The following is a 20,645-nucleotide window of genomic DNA, read 5'->3' on the forward strand; positions in this document are numbered from 1 at the left end:
GGGAGGACAATACCTGGGCCATTTATTGTATTTGGTATTCTGACTTATTCTGTATCTTCTTTAGGATGCTTTTTTTTATTTTGGAGTTGTTTGTAGATTCAGAAACAAACCTTTTAATCACTGGGCACTATATACATCCCCCAAACATATGATGGATATTTAATTTTGGTGTATAAGAGTAACACGGGGTGTGTGTGGAGGCATTATTTGACATGTTCTGGGGGTAAGCTTAATTTAATACATTAGTTATACGTAACACAGTAGGTACAATATGCACACTAGTGCCAGCCTTCCAGGCAAATCATGAGCAATCACTAGAACTGTCCTTGGTACTGAACAGCGTTCCAGCCTGAGCTTGAGCTGTCCAAAAATACTAAAGAAGGATAATGAAGAATTTGACTTATTCTGATCCACTTACTTGATGAAATAATTAGGTACTGGCCTTTCCAAGAAGACTTTAGGCCAATCCATTATTCATCACCCCAAACTGAAACTAAGCCTGAAGCTCTATTATACAAAGCCTGAAATGTTGTACAGGCTTTCCTGGGAGTAAGTCCCATATGTTCCAAGTAAATATGCATACGATTGCACTGCATGCCTGGCTGGATGCAACAGCCATCTGCTTACATTCATCTTTGGTTACTCTGACCCATTCCTCCCCTTTCTCTATTGGCTTGTTATCCATACTTTTCTCTTTTCTAGTATTGGAAGCTCCTTGAGACAGGGATCTGTCTTTTGCTAATTTTACTCAGCAAAATGCAACATTGCTCTTTAACCACAATGGTAAGCAAAAGGCAAGAATCGAGTTTATAAATGTAATTATGCAAACTATTCCCCCAACTGCAAGATTGTGTACTTTGAGATTCCAATCCCAAATGGCCTGACAACTCTGCACTGCCACAGAATGGTTACAAGATGAGCCTGAGACATGATTCATTCTGCAAAATAAATAAAGGCAGTGAGTAAACACCAGCAAGAGAATGACCCAAAAAAATTCTTGTCATTTGTAACCTGAGTAGGGTTGGCATCTGGGAGGGTTTTCAGCTACACTTCAACGCAAGACAACAGGCAATTTAAAAAATGTTGCACTTAATTAGATTTATAGCCTGGCCAGGCTCAAAAGATAAGTGCTTTTGTTCTCTTTCATCCTAAAAAAAAAGCCAAAAAATGCACAGAGTAGCTCACAACCATACTTCTGGAAAACAGATAGGAAACATTCCTAAATAAATTTCCTCAAATGAGGCTGAGAAGAAATGCAGATTTCCCAAATCCAACACCCTCATCATTTGAGACATATAGAGGTCGGGTAAGAGAGCAAGACAAGGTGGATGTACCCAAGGACTGTCAAAAAACCTTTTCTCTGGTCACAACATTGACAGAAGACACAGGGCAGCCAAGTCATGCAGCTCTTGAAGTCCCTGTGTTGCTGGGATTTACTGTGTGTGTGTGGTGCAATGACCATTAAGGTGTCAGTGCAGTAATTCAGATCTATGCAACATGCCCAAAATGCTTGGGGAAATTATTCCCATTCTAGTGCTACTAGCCTGCTATGAGGACAGAAGCCTTCAAGTCTCTATTCAGAGTACCCGGGATGAAAACAAAACTGAAAAAGATTAGCATAAATTCACATTACGATGTAGAAAGGACAGAGAGGGACCTGGAGGAAATTTCAACCTTCTATGCTTTCGTTTCCACTAAACAGCTGCTTGCATTTCCAAGTTTATCTTTGCAGCCCTATTCTTTGAAACAGATGCAAAGGGGATCAGACTTTTCAAAAGGACTAAAGTTTGGAGAAGTACAGATTTTCAGTCAGTGAGGAAAAGGCTAGCATAGCTCCTTGAACATTTTAAAGGCCTATGCTTGTCTACATCTCTGCTGCATACCTCAAATCCACATTTTTAGTCAGCTTCATGGGCTAACTTTTTCTGCATTCACTTAGGGGTAATCTCTTGGAGAGTGGGAATGCTGAGTGTGGGTGGGATCAGAGTCAAAAATAGGCACAGCCATCCTTTCTCTCTCTTTCTGCAACCCCTCTCTACTTCTCTGGGGGAGGACAGATCCCTCTTGCCAGAGGTATGACGTGATCACTTACTTGGAGAGCTTTTAAAATTAGGCCAATGGCTGCACATAATTATGTTTGGGGCCATGAGCAGCCCATCCCACTCAACAGTTAAGACGTAGAGCACAGGCGTTGCATGCTGAACACTCTAGTTTCAACGCCAAGCATTTCAAGTTAAAGGGATCTTCAAGATCTCAAGATTGTTCACAGCCCTTTGCGCCAAGATTTAGCATTGTATCCAACTAAATCTTACTCAGAGTAGACCCACTGAAATTAATGGGGCAACTAACTTAGGTTCTACTCTGAGTAGGAGAGGTGCCAGCCAGAGCTGACAGTCCTGAGTTAGACTGGCCAGTGATCTAACTCATTGTAAGACAGATTCATATGCTTGTGTATCAAAGAAAAAATGTTTCCCAGTTTGCTGTTTCGAGATCTGCTGGATCTCTCGGTGGCTTTTGATACCATTGACCAGAACATCCTTCTGGACCATCTAGAGGGGCTGGGAGCTGGGGGCACTGTTATACAGTGGTTCCACTCCTTCTTCTTTCAGAAAGTAGTGGTGAGGGATGAGTGTTCAGACCCCTGGGCTCTCACTTGTGGGGTGCCTCAGGGATCTGTCCTCTCCCCCATGCTTTTTAACATCTACATGCAGCCGCTGGGAGGGGTCATCAGGGGGTTTGGGCTGGGTATTCATCAATATGTGGATGATACCCAGCTCTTGCTAGGATATTTCCGTTCCACCTTAAAAGGGAGCAGGCTTTGTGAGTCACAGAGTCTGCGTATTTCCTGTTCACAGGATGTTTTCTGTTTTGATAGAGCTGTTGTCTCTCTCTCGGTGCCTGAACACTGAAGCAAGCGGTCATGTTTTTCTTTGTTCTGACCAACGCTGAATAAACTTAAATAATGCTCTCCTGCGTGCATCTTTCGCTGTGCATTATCTGCTGATAAGAGCGTGCATCAGCTCTGGAGTGTGGCAAGCTATTTCTGGAGCTCGTGTCGCTAACTGCTGATACTGCGTGTCTACGGGAGATCGATGGACGTCCGGAGGCGATGTGGGGCCATGATGGACTTTGTCTCCCTGGCAGTATCCCAACAGCTCTACCTCTCTTTCAAATCAGAACCAGTGAAGGCAGTGAAGGTCCTGTGTGAATGTCTGGAGGTAGTTGGAGGATGGATGGCGGCTAACAGATTGAGGTTGAATCCTGACAAGACAGAAGTACTGTTTTGGGGGGACAGGAGGCAGGCAGGTGTGGAGGACTCCCTGGTCCTGAATGGGGTAACTGTGCCCCTGAAGGACCAGGTATGCAGCCTGGGAGTCATTTTGGACTCACAGCTGTCCATGGAGGCGCAGGTCAATTCTGTGTCCAGGGCAGCTGTTTACCAGCTTCATCTGGTACACAGGCTGAGACCCTATCTGCCCGCGGACTGTCTTGTCAGAGTGATGCATGCTCTGGTTATCCCTCGCTTGGACTACTGCAATGCGCTCTATGTGGGGCTACCTTTGAAGGTGACCTGGAAACTACAACTAATCCAGAATGCGGACGCTAGACTGGTGACTGGGAGCAGCCGCCAAGACCATATAACATCGGTCCTGAGAGACCTACATTGGTTCCCAGTACATTCCAGAGCACAAGTCAAAGGGTTAGTGCTGACCTTTAAAGCCCTAAACAGACTTGGTCCAGTATACCTGAAAGAGCGGCTCCACCCCCATCGTTCTGCCCGGACACTGAGGTCCAGCTCCGAGGGCCTTCTGGCGGCTCCCTCACTGCGAGAAGCGAAGTGACAGGGAACCATTAAGAGGGCCTTCTCGGTAGTGGCACCCGCCCTGTGGAATGCCCTCCCACCGGATGTCAAGGAGAACAACAACTACCAGACTTTTAGAAGACACCTGAAGACAGCCCTGTTTAGGGAAGCTTTTAATGTTTGACAGATTACTGTATTTTAATATTTTGTTGGAAGCCGCCCAGAGTGGCTGGGGAAACCCAGCCAGATGGGCAGGGTATAAATAATAAATTATTATTATTATTATTCCTGCCAGAGGACTTTCACTCCTAGCTCCCCTGCGGAGATCATGGAGTTGCCACAGAAGTACATAACCTGGAGCAAGATTATTTAATACTTCCAATGTGTGTCACCAGTAGTTTCACCAAGGCACCGGTGGAGTCACAGAAGGCTGATGAAAATCTAATGAAGACAAAGGTGATTGGAGACAGATTCTCATTAGTTTCTTTATGAGCTGCTACAGACGGGAGAGTGGTGACAGGCAGGGCTAAACGAAGCCAAGGAAATTACATTCCGTTTGCACAAAAGAAATAATATTGCAAAATGGGATGGCAAGAATAAACAATCATAGGAAGAACAAAGACTTCCTGGAACAAAGGAGCAGCTGAGGAAATGAGAAGGACAGCCTTGATCAAAACATACATTAATCAGCAGATTAATCAACTTCTCAACAGGAACAAATCAATGGAGGTAAATCTTAATTGACGGGCTGAGATGGAAGGCCAGTGCTGGATCATATTGTTAAGGTGTTCTGACTCTGCTATGTTGTTATAACAAGAAATGAAAAGAAAACTGAACAGCATTTCCTTCTAGCAATACGTGTTCACTTTGGTTAAATTGAATTGTTAACTTAACTCAAGACATATTATTCAATATCCTCCCCCCTAAAAAAGAAAATCCCTGTACTGAGGACTGATCTATGGAAGGAATCTTCCACATTTTAAATAGAGAAAAGACCTAACACCAGGGCACCTTATAGACTAATATACCTCCTCCTCCCAATACTTAAAGTTTTTTTCCATGTCCTGCTGCCAACTAAGGCTTGGTGACTGGGCATGTGTGATACCACTAAACCCTCAGCTGAGCAGAGGTTTCAATCAGCTCTCTGCAAGGATTTGCTTTGCCAACATGTTCTCTGCAGGGAACATGCTGGTGAAGCATCACCCAGCAGGATTGAGTGCTCTGCCTCTTACTGGATGTTGAAACCCAGCTGTAATATAGGTTTATCTTTTTAGAGTCATCCAGGAAAACATTTTACAGTGGCTATAAACTTGTTAGAGGGAGACTCTTTACTCACTTATATTGGCCTGTAGCTTCATTGACTTTGCAACTGTTAACTCCTGATCTACAGTGAAAGAGGACTGGAAATTGTTGTTTTACTAAAGGAAGATGCTGAGGGTTTCCTTTGCCCTCCAGCATGACGATCTTCTTGTTCCTCCTCTTTCCTTGTAGCAGTAGACAGCCTGACTTAATGACAGACATCCTCCTTAGCCTGTAGAAGCAAGTCCTTCCCTGGCTGCTGCCCTAGAGCTGGAACTACTGCAGAGTTTGTGCAAGGCTTTGAGCAGACAGAAGGGGGAATATGTGGGTGGAAGTTCCTCAGCTTCTGACCAGCTCAAGTGAGGGCAGATGTGCTTCTCTGACATCCTCCCCTCTGCTCAGAGCCTCTTATGTACCTTCTAATTCAAGGGGGTGAGACATCCAGACCAATCGTGGCCTGAAAGGCAGGGGTGCAATATGACCCATGAGGCCACTTCCCTCAAAACATGCTCACCTAACCCATGTCAAAAAACAAACAAACATTGCACAAGTATGTTTGCAAGGAAACTGGATGTGGATCAAATCATGTCCATGTGCTTGGTGCCACCTGAAGTTAGCCACCCATGATTTGGAGGCAATTGAGTATTTTATAGAACAGGGGTATTCTACTCAATGTGAAGAGCTAGACTAGTTGACCCCTCAGAGGTTTCATATCACTCATGGGACGGGGAAACTTTTTCAGCCCGAGGGCCGCTTTCCCTTCTGGGCAACCTTCTGAGGGCCACATGCCCACCGGCCAGAGGCAAAGGTGAGAAGAGCAACAAACATAATCCTTACCTTTATACAGTGGGCAAGTTTCTACACACAATCACACACCCTTCTCTCATCCACTCAGAAGAGCAAGAAACGTAAGAGTTCAAAGGCACATGCCAGCTAGGCAAAAACACAGGTGGTGTGAAGCAATAGCCAGTGGAGGGTGCAGCCTCTGGAAAGTTCCAAGGGCCAGGTGAAGAGGCATGGAGGGCCACATTAAGCCCCCAACTCTGAAGTTCCCCACTCCTGTTTAGCCCAAGGTGCTATGAGGAACCTGTTTTGAATGTCAAAATTCAACTTTAACACATTGTGAAAATGAAAGAGTTCTCTGAAGCAGGTACAATGGAAACTTCTCTCACCATGAGGGAAACCACGCTAACTCACTGCGGGGAATCTATAGCCTTCCAGATTTTGGTGGACCAACATCTGAGACTATTTGCCATGCTGGCTAGGGATTATGGGAAATGGAATCCAACATCTGGAAGGCCACACGTTCCTGTCACAGACATTGGGTTTTGGGGAGGAGAGCTTCCAGATCTGGCAGCATGCTTTCATCCTACCACTGGTGCAGAGAACACAAACCTGCTATGTAACAAGCAGCAAAATTGTGGCGGAGAAAGCTGCAATTCCTCAAAAGCCACTTCAAGGTAAGTTTTCCTACATGGCTAAGAAAAGCCAAACCTAGCGGAATCCCACATCTTAAATCAGCAACACAGAAGAATTATTGGCCTAATATACTGAAGGCTAGTCTCTCTGATTAAAGTTTTTTTTTAAAAAAACAACAACTTAGACCTGCATGTGTTCCCAGCTTCTACTGCTTTATAAAGCAACAAATCTAAAAGGAGATGACCTTCATGCGTTAGTGTACGAAAATCCAACTGAGTTCCAATGGTGGAATTCTTTCTCTCACATACCCTTGCATGCATATACCTCCACTTATAATATACTCACATGCAACCTCTTCCACTGGCAGGAATCTGAACAAAAAGCCATTTTCTGAACTAATGTCCCGAATACAAGTTGTCTTTGCAAAAATGGATTCTCAATTATACAGGACGGCATGAGATTTCAGACCCAAATGCAATTCCTTTACCCTTTGATAACCAGAAATATTGGTGTGTTTTAATCCAATATGATCAACTGACAGTGAAAGCTATAGAAAATAGTTGGCTATAGAACTTGCAGTCTTATTTATGGCAAGTGAGGTGAAATGTAGATTCCATGTGAGGCTCTGTAGGTGGGAGGCAACAATTGAATGCAGCCTCAAAGGGGGCTTCCCTAAGAAATGCAGAGACTCACTAGAAGCGTGTCCTCTCTTCCACAGCTAAGGACAATTGCAATTATTACCACTGTTGTATTTATAATCTATATATATAGCAGATTATCACTTGCTGCTGATGGCAAGTAAGGTATAGTTGAGAAACTGGAAAATAGTTGGTAGTTTTTTCTTTCAGAAAAACTGAACTGGGGAAAAATGACTTTAAGCAGGAGCGTGGTCTAGTAGCTTTTGAGGGTATTTTTTGGATGCTATATAGCATCAAATAGGGTGTTAAGCATTGCAATGTATTTCTTAGGAAGACAGTTCTTAAATGTTTTTCGCTTGTATGAAGTACGATCTTATGTTTACTCAAAATAAGCCCCAGTGTTCAATGGAGTTTACATTATTTACAGTATTAAATAAACAAATAAATAAATAACTGGGGAGTATTGTGTTTGTTATTATGGTATGTATTTTTGTGTTTTTATATTGTAAACTGCCCTATGATCCTTGGATGAAGGGTGGTATAGAAATTTAATAAATAAATAAAATACACCCAGGCAACTTTGCACTGGATTGAAACTCCTAAACAGGGACAAAGGCATTTTACTAACCCAAATCAATTCCATTGTTGGGGTGCCTCGGGGTAGTAAAATGTCCCAAAGCAAAATCAATGTGTGTGATTTTAAAAAGGGCACTTAAATCTGCATTCCTAGATCCTTTTTGGTTTGAATAGACCCTTTAATACATTTTTAGTCCATTTTTCCTTTACTGGGATAAAACAGCACCCCTAAATGCAAAATGTAATTGCTCAACATCAAAAAAACTAAGATCATGACCACTGGTCCCATCACCTCCTGCAAATAGAAGGGGAAGAAATGGAGGCAGTGAGAGATTTTACTTTCTTGGGCTCCATGATCACTGCAGATGGTGACAGCAGTCACGAAATTAAAAGGCACCTGCTTCTTGGGAGAAAAGTGATGACAAACCAAGACAGCATCTTAAAAAGCAGAAACATCACCTTGCCGACAAACGTCCATACAGTTAAAGCGATGGTTTTCCCAGTAGTGATGTATGGAAGTGAGAGCTGGACCATAAAGAAGGCTGATCACCGAAGAATTGATGCTTTTGAATTATGATGCTGGAGGAGACTCTTGAGAGTCCCATGGACTGCAAGAAGATCAAACCTATCCATTCTTAAGGAAATCAGCCCTGAGTGCTCAAGGGAAGGACAGATCCTGATGTTGGGAAAGACTGAGGGCACAAGGAGAAGGGGACGACAGAGGATGAGATGGTTGGACAGTGTTCTCGAAGCTACCAACATGAGTTTGACCAAACTGCGGGAGGCAGTGGAAGACAGGAGTGCCTGGCGTGCTCTGGTCCAGGGGGTCACGAAGATTCAGACACGACTAAACAACAATTGCTTTCTTTGGGATATTTAATGCCCTGGGTTCATTTGTTTTCAGAAAGAAAACTGAATACTGTTCCTTACTCCAGATATTTGTTTTTATTTGAAATTTTTTTAGCTCCAATTCTCTACATTAGATGGGCACCCCTCTGCAACTTTTGAGTTTAGTTGGGGGGGGGATTTATGTCCCAGGAGCATTTTGATTACAGAAAGACAAGTGCAAATGGTAAATTTCCAGCGGCTACTAGAATTTGGGGCCATTATTAACTACTGTGGGTGTGGCAATGTCATGAGATGTAGATGGGGTAACAATATCTCCCACCATCCCTGACTATTAACCATGTTGGCTGGGGATGACATGAGTGGAGTTCAACACCATAAGGAGCACCACAGTTTGCTGGTCAACAATATCGGACCTAAAGGACTATGTGTAACAAGGACTACTGTTGTGTGAATTCTGCACTGGGGTAGGATATTGTCCAACATTTGTCTGAGAAGGTTGGTTTTCTATGGAAAGGTTGAATGTGTCATTACCATTCTCATCAAAGGTATGTTACACTGCAATAAATTTTAATTTTTGGCATCTTTCGGTGAAGCAGGAAAATTAGCATGACGCCACTTTGGTGACCGTACCTGATCCTGACCGTGTGTTGTATTATTTAACACTAGTGTGTGCATTATTATAAAGCCAGTATTACGGCAATGGACAAAGTTTTTTACTTGGACCAGGGAGAACCTAGTTAAGAAACCACTGTTCAGCAATGCAGTTTTCTGGTGACCTTGGGCTAAGCAGTATTTCTCACTTCCACAGGCTTATTAGCAGGGTGAGAAGAGAAAACTTTGTGCTTGCTACTTGCCCTAATAACCTAGCAAGAAGTATGGAATACCAGTTGGGGGCCGGAATTAAATATTACACTGTTGTGGATAAATTGCAAGCCACACTGAAGACTTGCCAAAAAGGAGGGCTCTAAAATAAATCCTATCCCAACAGAAAATTGTAACGGGGCTTATAGAAGGGAATCCCCTTTCTCCTGTTTAAACATATTTTGTAGAATTTCTTTTTTTGAGTGACTGTGTCACCTTCTACCTAACAGCTTTTCTGAAATTGTCATCACCGAAGGCTCTTCATTTACATGTGAGCAAAGCATTCCTTGTACAAAGCAATCCATTATTCATGTCATATTACACAGCCTATCTTCTACGACACATGCACTTTTCTTGGGAAGGTAAGAAATAAAACTAAAGCACTCCAGATGTCCCTACGGTGTGTGTGCACGTGCATGCACACACACACAAGAGACAGATGTATGAAATGACAGCTTTAATCAGAACATAGGGACAACAGTGGTGAAAGTATCTAAAGCCTAACTCTCTTAATAAAGCAATCTTGTAGCTCCGTTCTTCAAAGGCCAAGTGGAGGCAAGACAGTTTGGTTACAGTCATCACAGCCTGTCAGTCATCCTCTCTTCAATCATCCCCATGTCAAAGGTATCTTTGGAGGCTTGCATGTGAGCACCACATTTTTTGCTCTTGCCACCAACCATGTGAAGAAAGAAACGAACATACATTAAGAGATAATCACTGGCAGGTCACCCTGAACTAGATCACAAAGCTTTGCAAGCTCTCAACAGTGGTCCCAGCCAGGAGGTGAAAACTTCCAGGAACAAATAAATGAACTGCAATAACAGAAAGCTTTCCTGGGTTCAGAGTCCTTGAATAGACTGAAGCATCGGATGTGAAACACAAAGCCACCCACTTAGAAACTGAACTGGAGATTCATTTGTAAGGAACGCAACTAATTCAGGTCGCAATATTGAGATCTGGTTTTGTGGGGGTCTCCCCTCCCGCCCCCAGCCATTCTTTTAATAGAGATGCGCCTGCTCTTTTTTAGACTAGGTCTCTCTTACCCTTGATGCATTTCCCTCCCACGCCTAGACTCTTTCTAAGCAGCTCTGCTCCTCCTGAATACACTTTGGCAGCCCAGCCTCAGTTTTTGCGCCCATTGTTTCCACTGCCATTATTCCGATTTCCCAATCCCATCCCTTTCCATCCAGCAGCTCCCCGTAACCCTAGACTTAATGGCCGGCCGAAAAGCATCTTCCTAGGATAAACTGGAGTTTCCCGGACAGTTCTCCCTTCTTGAAACCCACGAGGGCTCCACGCCGCAGGAAGGCACGCTCAACCAAACAGCCCCGGGGCTACGCACAGGCAACCGAGGCGCAAACTTTGCAAAGATGCCTGGTGACTTTCGTCCCTCTCGTTCTCCGGGATCGGACCGCGGATCAAGGCCGCCACGATGCCAGTCTGCAGCACAGCCCCGCTGATCGCATTGAGCGAGCGAGGTTTGCTAGGGATCAAACTAAGGCGCTCCGTTCGGTGCAGAAAAACAGCATGCCTCGTTGCATTGTGCCAGCACAGAGACACAAAACTGAGCCTCCTGCCGAGAAAACTGCCTGCTGCGTTTGCCATTCTCTCCCGACAAACCACAGTTCCCGCCCGGGCTTACTTCCCAAACGCTGCCGAGCGCTTTGTGTGCAGCAGCAGCGGCGCCACTTACCTCGCCCGGAGTTTGGTGCAGCACTAATGACCTGCAAACTCTGCAGCTCGGCTCGGGCTCCTCAGCAGCAGCGCACCACCAGCATGCTCTCGCTCCTTTCTCTCTTTCTGCCCCGGCGGCCTGAGATGAGAGGCAAAGGAATCAATTCTTCTTGCTGAGCTTCTTTCATGGAGGAGCGGCGGCGCCGCCAGCAGCCTGAGTCACCCCCGCCCTCCCCTCTCGTTCTCCAGCTGGAAAAAAAGAAGCCGGTGGCTTCTTTCCAAAAGAGATTGAGCCGAGGGATGGAATTTGGGCGGGAGTGCTCCCTTCCCGCAAGGCGGGAGCTAAGCGAGCGGCGGCAGGATTCACCGAAGCCCGCTGCTCGCCTGACTGCGGGAGCGCCAAGCACCCCTGCAATGCCTGGAGAGGTCGCTCAGCGCGCGCGCACACACCCCTCTCGCGCCCTCTCCTTCGGGAGACAAATCCACGGGGTCAGAGAGGGAAGGAAAGAGAGCGGGGACGAGCAACGCAAGGAAACGCCGGCGCTGGCCGGCCCTCCCGCAGCAAAGAGCCCCACCCCAGCCCCGGTAGAGAAGGGCTTGGCCCAGGCGGAGGCGGCCCCCAGCAAGGGCACGCTGGGGATGCTTTGGCTGGCGCCGCGCCAAAGCACATGTGCCTCCTCCGAGGCTTAACTGCAGAGCTGCGAAGTGGGCGACGGGGAGGGCCTTTCTTGCCCCTTCATCAACCGGGGAGTGCTCAGTTCCAAGGTCACTTCTGGAAGGCGGGCGATGAGGGGCAGGTCTCGGGGGCCCGAAGTCCCGGGCTGGGCCTCACGCAGCAGAATGAGCAGGGCGGCCCCAAAATGCAGCAGCAGCAGGCCCGCCTTACCACTTTCCCGCCTAAAAACTCGCAAAGCCCAGGAGGCCCTCTCCTAAGTCAGTTACCACCAAATTGCACCACTGAAGTAGGGCTGTATTTCCTTTAAGTCAAAAGAGGCGAGGTTGGCTGAAGAAACTATCTGCCAAAATTCCCCTCTTCCAAAGAAAGATAAAACATTCAATGTGCCTTGCGTGGAGACAGCCAAAGAGATGTGCCTGCCCAGTCCATTCCCATTTTTTCCTCACAACTGTAGTTGGAGACCCAGACCCAGAACACATTTTTCCCATGCTGACTGGACCAAACTTCAGACTTTCCAAACAATTTATGGTTTGTAAGCTGGGAGGTCCCCAGTTCAAAGGTTGGCAGACCCCTGGTCTCATTAAGTCCAACCTCATAAAAAACCGCTTATGCAATATTGGAATCGATGACACTAACCTTTCTTAAAAGGTTGTGGTAAGGATGACTGAGGTGATATATGTGAATCACTACCAACCTCACTATAAATGCAACCATAAGGCTGCTTCCTGATGGCAACTTCTCATATGGCTGAAAGCCTCCCCAAACGACCCACAGCTGCTCTGATTCTAGCACACAATTCCAGGGAGAGGAATCCCTTGTCTGAAGGTGAGAACAAGATTCTGGGCTTGGATGTTGGGCTTTTAGGGAAAATGTTTGTTGCTTCCTCTTGCTACATAATACTAACAGACCAATTTGAGGTACTCTTGGCTAGTCAGTGTGGGGCCAGGATTGAGACCCACCCTAAGCATTTACCCCAACATACCTCAAGAGACACCTTAATGTATTTCCTGCCTGCAAGCAAATGGTGCTTCTGTACTGAGGCACTGGAGAAGAGGAGGGAGGGTGCTTGGGTTTAGTTACAGGGTAGGTTACAGTTGGGCACAGGAACCAACCAAAGGCTTGATGGAAAAGGTGGGTTGTGAGGAGGTTTCACTCAGACGTTCTGTAATGGATTTGTTTTTGCAGTCCAAGGGAGACCGAGTGTGAATGTCCAGCATTCTAACACATAAAGCCTGCTACTGAGCAGGCCATCAATGCCTGACTTAAATAACTTCCTCCACTGTCCCCACAAGCATATACGTTGTTATTTCCTGGCTCTTTCCTTTCTTTTTGATAAAAGGAAATATGAAGTTAGCTGTTGTGGTTTTAAACTATCACTTCCAATTGCTTCTGAGCTAGGTAACTTTAGGGGAAGCACTTGGACTGGAAGAGAGGCCTCCCAAGTGTTGGCATTCTCTTGCCTATAACCCCCACAGTCCAGTTTTTGTTTACAGCTTAGCTATTCGGTCACTATAGTTAACTCCATCATTGGTCCTAGTCCATTGTACCCTTCAAACTGAGTGTGGATGAATCATTTTTAGTCCTGACTTGAATTGTATCCAGGCACTTTTGACGCCACTGGTCACAGCTGCCCCATTCTTCTATCTCCTTATTTTTCCAGGAATTTTCGTCCCACCCTTTTATATGTATTTTGGGGACATTTCAAAGGGGTAGTATTTATCTGGTAAAAATAAATTGATGGAAGGGGTTTTTTTTGGTCTTAATTGTTTCTTGGTTGTATGGCTTGGGGAAAATAAATTTCCCCTCGCAGCCCATGCTGAGAGAAATTGGTAGGCTCTTGTCAGATGTGTGCATCAATATCTATATCTCTCTCTAAAATAAGATAGAAAGAGAGAACATCAGTCAGAAGGAATGACAATCACTTGCTTTCAAGAACAGTGGCTGTATTGGTACCCCAAAAAGTGCTCTGTATACTTACTTGTGAGTAAGCCCATCAAACCCCATACGGCACCTCTAGTTTTGCTCATCATCAGCTCTGGCTTGGCCCGCCACTGGTGAAAGGGCCTCTCCAACAGATAACACCTGAGAGAATGTGACCTTCAACAGGAAAAAAGAAAGATTGCTTACCCCTGTTATAGGTAAAACAGTGAACTTCACCATGTACCTGACCCAGGAGTTCAAGGACTGATAGGCTCTCTTCCCTTAGCCACAAGACCGGCTGACTTGTCATACCCACAGCCTTTGCATCCTCTCCTGCAGCGCCAGCTCAAGGGTTTGGAAGGCCCTTGGGCAAGAAGATACACTCTGTGGTGGCAACAGTGAATCAGGAGCTTCTTTTATTACCAATGCTGCCAGACATGTCCCCCTAATAAATGTTGCTAGGGAGAACTGGATTGGGAAGCTGTTCCTCCTCCTCACTGTCATCATTTACTTGCTTGCCTTTCGGGGGTGCGGGTAGAAGGAAATAGCAGGGGTGGGTGTGAGCAAGTGACAATTGTGATGAACCTGCATGGGCTGTGGGCTCTTGGTGAAGGTGTGAGGCCCATCCACAACCAACCTCTGATGACAGTTCCGGGCTGTGATGAACTACTGCAGCACTCACCTGGGAACCTGAGCAGAAAGTGGATTCCTTGTCCACCTCCTACCACGGGATCTCTTGTTCCCTGCTGCTTCATCACCTTCCTCAATAGGTCCGTCCTCCCTCTTTAGATCCCTGCTCTTTCTGAGCCGCAGAACTTCATGCACCCAAAGCAAGAGAAGGGAAAAGGACTGAAAAGCACTACCTAGCAGTAAAGACTGCCATTGCTTTTTTCCAGTAAAGCAGGACACTTGATGTCATAATAACTCAGCAAACAGCAGGCCAATACACTGGCCCAGAACCACTAGGCTAGTCTGATTTGTGACATCTTTAAACTTTTGTCCAGCAATAAAATGTGAGGGCTTTGAATTGCTAGGTTACTGTTCCTGATCTTTCTTCTACTAATATGGTGCAGCTGTTCTGTGTTTCTCACCAGCAGTTGTTTACAGTTGTGGCGCAGGCCAGAGCATATTTGTGCTAGCTAGTTTCCTTAAAGGAGACTTTTGTACTGAAGAACCAGCTATTTCTGATACACTTCAGCTCCATCTGCTTTGTTTTAAACAATATATATATCAAATAATAATAATAGTCTACCATAAACTATGGAGCTCAGTTTAGGAACAGTGATATTCCAAGGTATGAGGAGGGTAAAAAAGAAAACGGGTTGGATCCAGACTGCTAGCTGAGCTGAGGTCCCATTGAAATAAATAGAACAAATTGGTCATGACTTATTTTAGTTCACATTGAAATGAATAGGAATTAAATACAATGAACTTTGGATCAAGGCTTAATAGAAGGACTGTTTTTTATAAAGAGGTAATAAAATTTGCTAAGGATCTTAGACTACCCTTGTGTACACTTACTTGGAAGGAAACCCCATTGTATAAAATTGGAATTACCTCTGACTAATCTTGAATAGGATTGGGCAGTTAATGCTTCCCACTTTCTCCTATTATCTTGCCTCTGTCTTTATAACACAGTCATCATCTTTCCTCACCATCTGGACGTCAATAAATTAGTGGTTTCAATTAGCTCCATTAAAAAAAAAATCTAATGTTGCTAACTTATTAAATTCAAGAACGTAAAGCTGGTTGAATGGTCACAATTGTTTAAATGAAAGGTTTGTTTGCCAAGCCGTTTCTCTAAATTAGATTTCCATGGCACTTGGCATTTGATTTTTGAGAAACTGTAGCTGTCACTTAGCAAACAGTTCTGATCATCTGACTGTATTCACCGTGAAGGCACTTATTAGGTACCGTTCCACACATTTGAAATCTGACTTCTTTTAAAAAGAGAGAGCTCAGCTTGACTGAAAACTTAACCCTGAGCACTGATTTTTCTGTCTGTAAGCATTCTTTAAAGTAATGGCTCCCACAGGGTCTGACTCTAAAGGAAACTAACTTTCTTGCCTCGGGTTGCCCAGTCTTGAAATAAAAATTGCTGGTAGTTGTGAGTTGCCTGGGAGCAGAGTCCAGTTTGGGAGGATGCAATGGGGCAGATGGTGATGCCAACTGACCAGAAAAAAGCGGCTTAGCTTGCTAAAGAACAGGAACTATCTGAAGTATACCAGAATCAGCAGGTGAAGCTTTTCATGGTGTGGAACTGAACACCATCTGCTAATTGCTGCAGATCAAACTGCTTTTAAAGGGATAGCTGCAGGAGCAGCACAATTCAGAAATGGTTAACTTTAGTCCTTGAGCTGGTCTGCAGTAGAGGCAGGGTCATTCCAGCACAAAATCAGGCCTATAGTGGTCACAGAGGAATATATAGTCCCCTGCCATGGGAAGTGTGTTCCTGAGCACCATGGAACAGCAACACTGCTGAAAGTTGCAAAGACTCTTCTCGGTCATAAAGCTCTTACATGGACAAAGTTCAAAAAGTCTCTCATAGTAAAAGTTCCGAAAGAGAGTACTGGAGTCAATGTCGCCTTATTTTCATGTGCTTTCACTCCATATTTGTAAATGGCAACATTCCAAGACCAGCCCTGTAAAATACCATGTTTTAGCCATGAGAATATTTGAGTGCTGTTCATGGCAGGGGGCATTAGCATCTTCATCATCTCACACTGTGACTAGGCAAAGTCCTTCCTGATCTCTAATAATATGGGGTTGTATATGGAAGAGCCTTGTCTGAGCCAATGAGGGAAAATAGGAAACTTAGCAGAAAGGAGCAGGTCATATTACTGGCTAAGTAATTCAGGAAGTCTGGAAAGCTGTTCCCCTCTCAAAGATGACTAGCTGCACAATCTTACATGTCTCTATTCAGAAGTAAGTGCCCTTGAGTTAAATGGGACTTATTCTCATGTAAATGTATATAGGATTTCTCCTTTAAAAGTTCTGTAGTGTTTTGTACAACAGCATCCAAGCAATCTCTGGGGTGTGCTGCTACCTGTGCTGATTCTGTTAATCTGTTTCAGGCCAGTGGGTGCTTACACAACCCCCCTGCCAGTTTGTGGGCATGAGATTCACTGACTCGGCACACCTGATGCCCCACCCCAAATCTTTCATCTGAAAGCCATTCACCTAAACCCAGTAATCTGAAGGACTGCTGCACACCCAACACTGAGCAACTTTAGGTGCCTCCATGCAGTCACTATTTTGCAGGAGGGATTGAGGCACACACTGGGAATTTAGGTTTGCTCAACTGAAACAAATCAAGGTGCCTTATCACCCCAGTACAACAAAGACTCCCCCCCTTTAAATGACTTTTAGTGATTAGAAAAGTGATGGAGAAATGCACTGAAAAATGTGGGGTGAGCGGATGATCAATGCTAAAGTGTGTTAACACCCCATAAACAAACCAAAACAAATGCTTGATGGGAGCACTGTGTCAGTTTTGTGCAAGCAGATCAGGGCAATTGGTGAATGATCAGGTTGCCTAGAGGAGCTTTCCTACAGACTTACAATGAAATACGGTGATACTCAATCAAAACATTGTAATGGAAAATGTGACTAATGCAAGTTTTAATAGAAAATGGAAAGCCATTAAACAGAAATGTCTGTTTAGGTTTTTCAAAATAAAGATTATTGATTGATGTGGTCAGGAGGAAAGGATCGTTTCTGCCCATTTCTCGCAGAAATGCTTCTTGGCTGTTATTTGCTCCAAACTGTTCTGCATCCCACAAAGGCCTATGCAAGCCACACAAGCGTTAGGTGGAGTAGAGACAAAATCCCTACAGAGAGATTGCACCTTTGGCAGATGAAACTGCAGGCTGAGCTGAGTGAAGCCAGAAATACAAGTACAGTGGTGCCTCGCAAGACGAAAAGAATCCATTCTGTGATTCTCTTCGTCTAGCGGTTTTTTCGTCTTGCGAAGCAAGCCCATTGAAGGATTAGCGGATTAGCGCTATTAGCGGCTTTTAGCGGCTTATCTGCTGATTGGATCAGCTGATAAGCGGCTTAGCGGCTTAGAAAAAGGGGGGAAAGGGAAAAAAACCAGCAGGGACTCGCAAGACATTGTCGTCTTGCGAAGCAAGCCCATAGGAAATTTGTTTTGCAAAGCACCTCCAAAACGGAAAACTCTTTCGTCTAGCGAGTTTTCCGTCTTGCAAGGCATTCGTCTTGCAGGGCACCACTGTATAAACTCAGAAGATGGAGCGGGGGGTGGGGGAAGGGTGAGAGAGACATCTTGCTCTCCTATTTGGGACCAACAGCACAACAACACTGGATAGCCAAGAGGCCAGAGCCTTGGGTCTTTTGTGCTGGGCTCTGGGTGCCCTGCCTGTTTTTCTCCTCCTCTTAAAAAACTTATTAAACTTTCTTTACAGGCTAAGTGGGCATGTTGCAAAGCACACCACTGGTGAGTCCCCAGGTATTTGCCATCTTAATTTGCCCAGAAACATTAATTAGAATAGGCAAATTTGTGGCATAGAGTCAACCTATGCTCTCAAGTATCTAGCAGTGCACATGCTGTGCAGAGAGGGACCTCCTGCTCTCAGTTTTCCTGCGAGGCTGGAACATGTGTATAATAGTAGCAACAGAGGCAGTGAATCATCATCACTTATCTAAAAAGATTTAAGAGGATCTTTGTCAATGGGCAGCAGTGTGATCTGCAGTGGGCAAGAGTCATGAGCTACAAGGTTTTCAAAGCCGCCTGACCACTCCAGGATTTAAAGCCATCTTTTTAGATTTGTCAAATAGAACCTCCATGTACATAGGCAGTAGTATATTTCTGCATACTAAATGCAAGGGGCAAATAATAAGGAAATATTCTGGTTGACTTATATTGGAAATGGAATGCTGGACTAAATGGAAGTTTGGTTTTCCCCCAGCATGCGAATTAGAAATTACTTTTATTTTAAAAGTGTAGGAAGGGATTCCAGAGTTTATAATCAGAATGCATAAACTGCAACAATGTGTTACATTCCTAGGTTACAGGAGACATCTAGCACTTCATATTAGTGCCTGCCTATTCCATATTTTTCTTGGCAGAACCTGCACTTTCATTACATCATTCGGTCTACCTGTAATAAAGTAATGATTCAGTTTGTTAGCTTATAATATCCGAAACATTACATCTAGCCTGCATTTTAAACTAGTTTCTGAAATAGAAAAAACATAAACCCTCTTATCACTCCCTTCAATGCATCTGTAGCCTGATGTCTGCAGAAGCTTGTCATAATAAACTAGTATTAAGTAGGAGAGTCTATGAGCTGCTGTATTAAAGCAGCAGATCACGCCTGTTCTAAAAATTCCAGAACAAGCCCACTGTGGACCGAGTGTCATAAGGAAAAGGAAAACAAAACAAGTGGGATGAGGGGACTCCAAGCTATGGAGGGAATGTTTGTCTGGAACCCCAAGCAAAAACACTTCTGTTAAGAGGGCAAAAATACCACAACATGCAAGCCCTGTTTATATACAAGAGCACACCTGATGCCTTGGTGCAAACACTGAGATCTGAACAGCCTGCTACTGCAGAAACCATGAACCACATATAACCCTTGTTTAGTTACTGAAAGGGGGGGACATGAAGCTTATGCCTGCTTAATACTCTCTAGGTTGGGCAGAGCTCTGTGTTTGTGTGTGTGAGGGGGCTGGTTCTTAGACAAGTCACTCTCTATACCTAAGCTGCTTCACAAGTAGGGATGGAAGGATCTGCCAGTTTCAGTTCTCTCGGGTTCTCATTATTGCAATCTTAAATTCGGTTCTCCAGATTTCCGCAACAATTTACTTTAAAAAAAAAAAATTATCGTAAAATTCCAGCAGCATTTTAGTGCGACTTTCTAGGAATAAACACATTTTTGTATGCAGCGTTGACTAGTATACACATTTTTGCAAGCAATTTTCTTCACTATGTTGCATTTCTGTATGTTTATTTCCACAAATACATGCATTTTAATGTATACTTTACCCTGATATATGCATTTTTTGTAAGCACGGGTTCAGTACATTGTAAAAATTCAGACTAGTGTGAATTTCAGTGGCTGTCTGGTTCTCACGTTTCGGTTCACGTGTTCTTTTGGAAAGTGCAAATTTGACAGGTTCACCTTTAAATACGAACTGAGTTGAATTTCTCCATCCCTGCTCACCAGTGATATGCTGTCCTGCATTCCCTGGATGGGCGGTTGCCTTCCATGATGCATGATTGCATACCCATGTTTTTAGGCCTCTAAAGGTTTTCAGAATGCAATTGAATATTATTTTTACTTATTTTGCAATTTAAATTACTTGGGCGCAGAATAAGGATGCAGCTAATAGTATATCTGTTAGACTAGGATTCTAGGTCTAGTTGCAAAAAAAAAGTACATCCCCATAAGACAAAATTCTACAGGAAAACTGTGTTGGGGTCTCCTTTGCAGCCTTGGGCTTCCTTAGAATTCTACCCTTCCAGGCGTTTAGCAGTAGATTAGGTGAGTTCTGGAATCTATTGAGTTATAGTGATATGATAGCCATGTTCAAATATATAAAAGGATGTCACACAGAGGAGGGAGAAAGGTTGTTTTCTGCTGCTCCAGAGAAGAGGACACGGAGCAATGGATTCAAACTACAAGAAAGAAGATTCCACCTAAACATTAGGAAGAACTTCCTGACAGTAAGAGCTGTTCGACAGTGGAATTTGCTGCCAAGGAGTGTGGTGGAGTCTCCTTCTTTGGAGGTCTTTAAGCAGAGGCTTGACAACCATATGCCAGGAGTGCTCTAATGGTGTTTCCTGCTTGGCAGGGGGTTGGACTCGATGGCCCTCGTGGTCTCTTCCAACTCTATGATTCTATGATTCCCTGGCTTCTCTCCTAGCCCTACCTGGAGATGCTGGGGGTGGAATCTGGGACCTTCCACA

At 44.5% G+C, this 20,645-nt stretch overlaps 1 protein-coding gene across 2 annotated transcripts in view; it reads right to left on the reverse strand.

Moving 5' to 3' along the window:
- SYT12 (synaptotagmin 12) overlaps positions 1-14,743 on the reverse strand; it is a 53,330-nt gene extending 38,587 nt beyond the window's left edge. Inside the window, exons 1-2 of one of the 2 annotated variants that reach the window (XM_083480919.1) lie at positions 13,773-14,743; positions 11,138-11,257 (exon numbers count right to left, since the gene is read on the reverse strand). The gene's annotated coding sequence lies outside the window, so the exon portion shown is untranslated. Of the gene's footprint in view, positions 1-11,137; positions 11,258-11,862; positions 11,996-13,772 lie in introns of those variants that run through there. The other variant, XM_083480920.1, reaches the window with a different exon arrangement.
- Between the last annotated feature and the right edge of the window lie 5,902 nt (positions 14,744-20,645).

Source organism: Podarcis liolepis, assembly GCF_965112155.1.
Source record: "Podarcis liolepis genome assembly, chromosome: 1".
Classification (NCBI taxonomy): domain Eukaryota; kingdom Metazoa; phylum Chordata; class Lepidosauria; order Squamata; family Lacertidae; genus Podarcis; species Podarcis liolepis.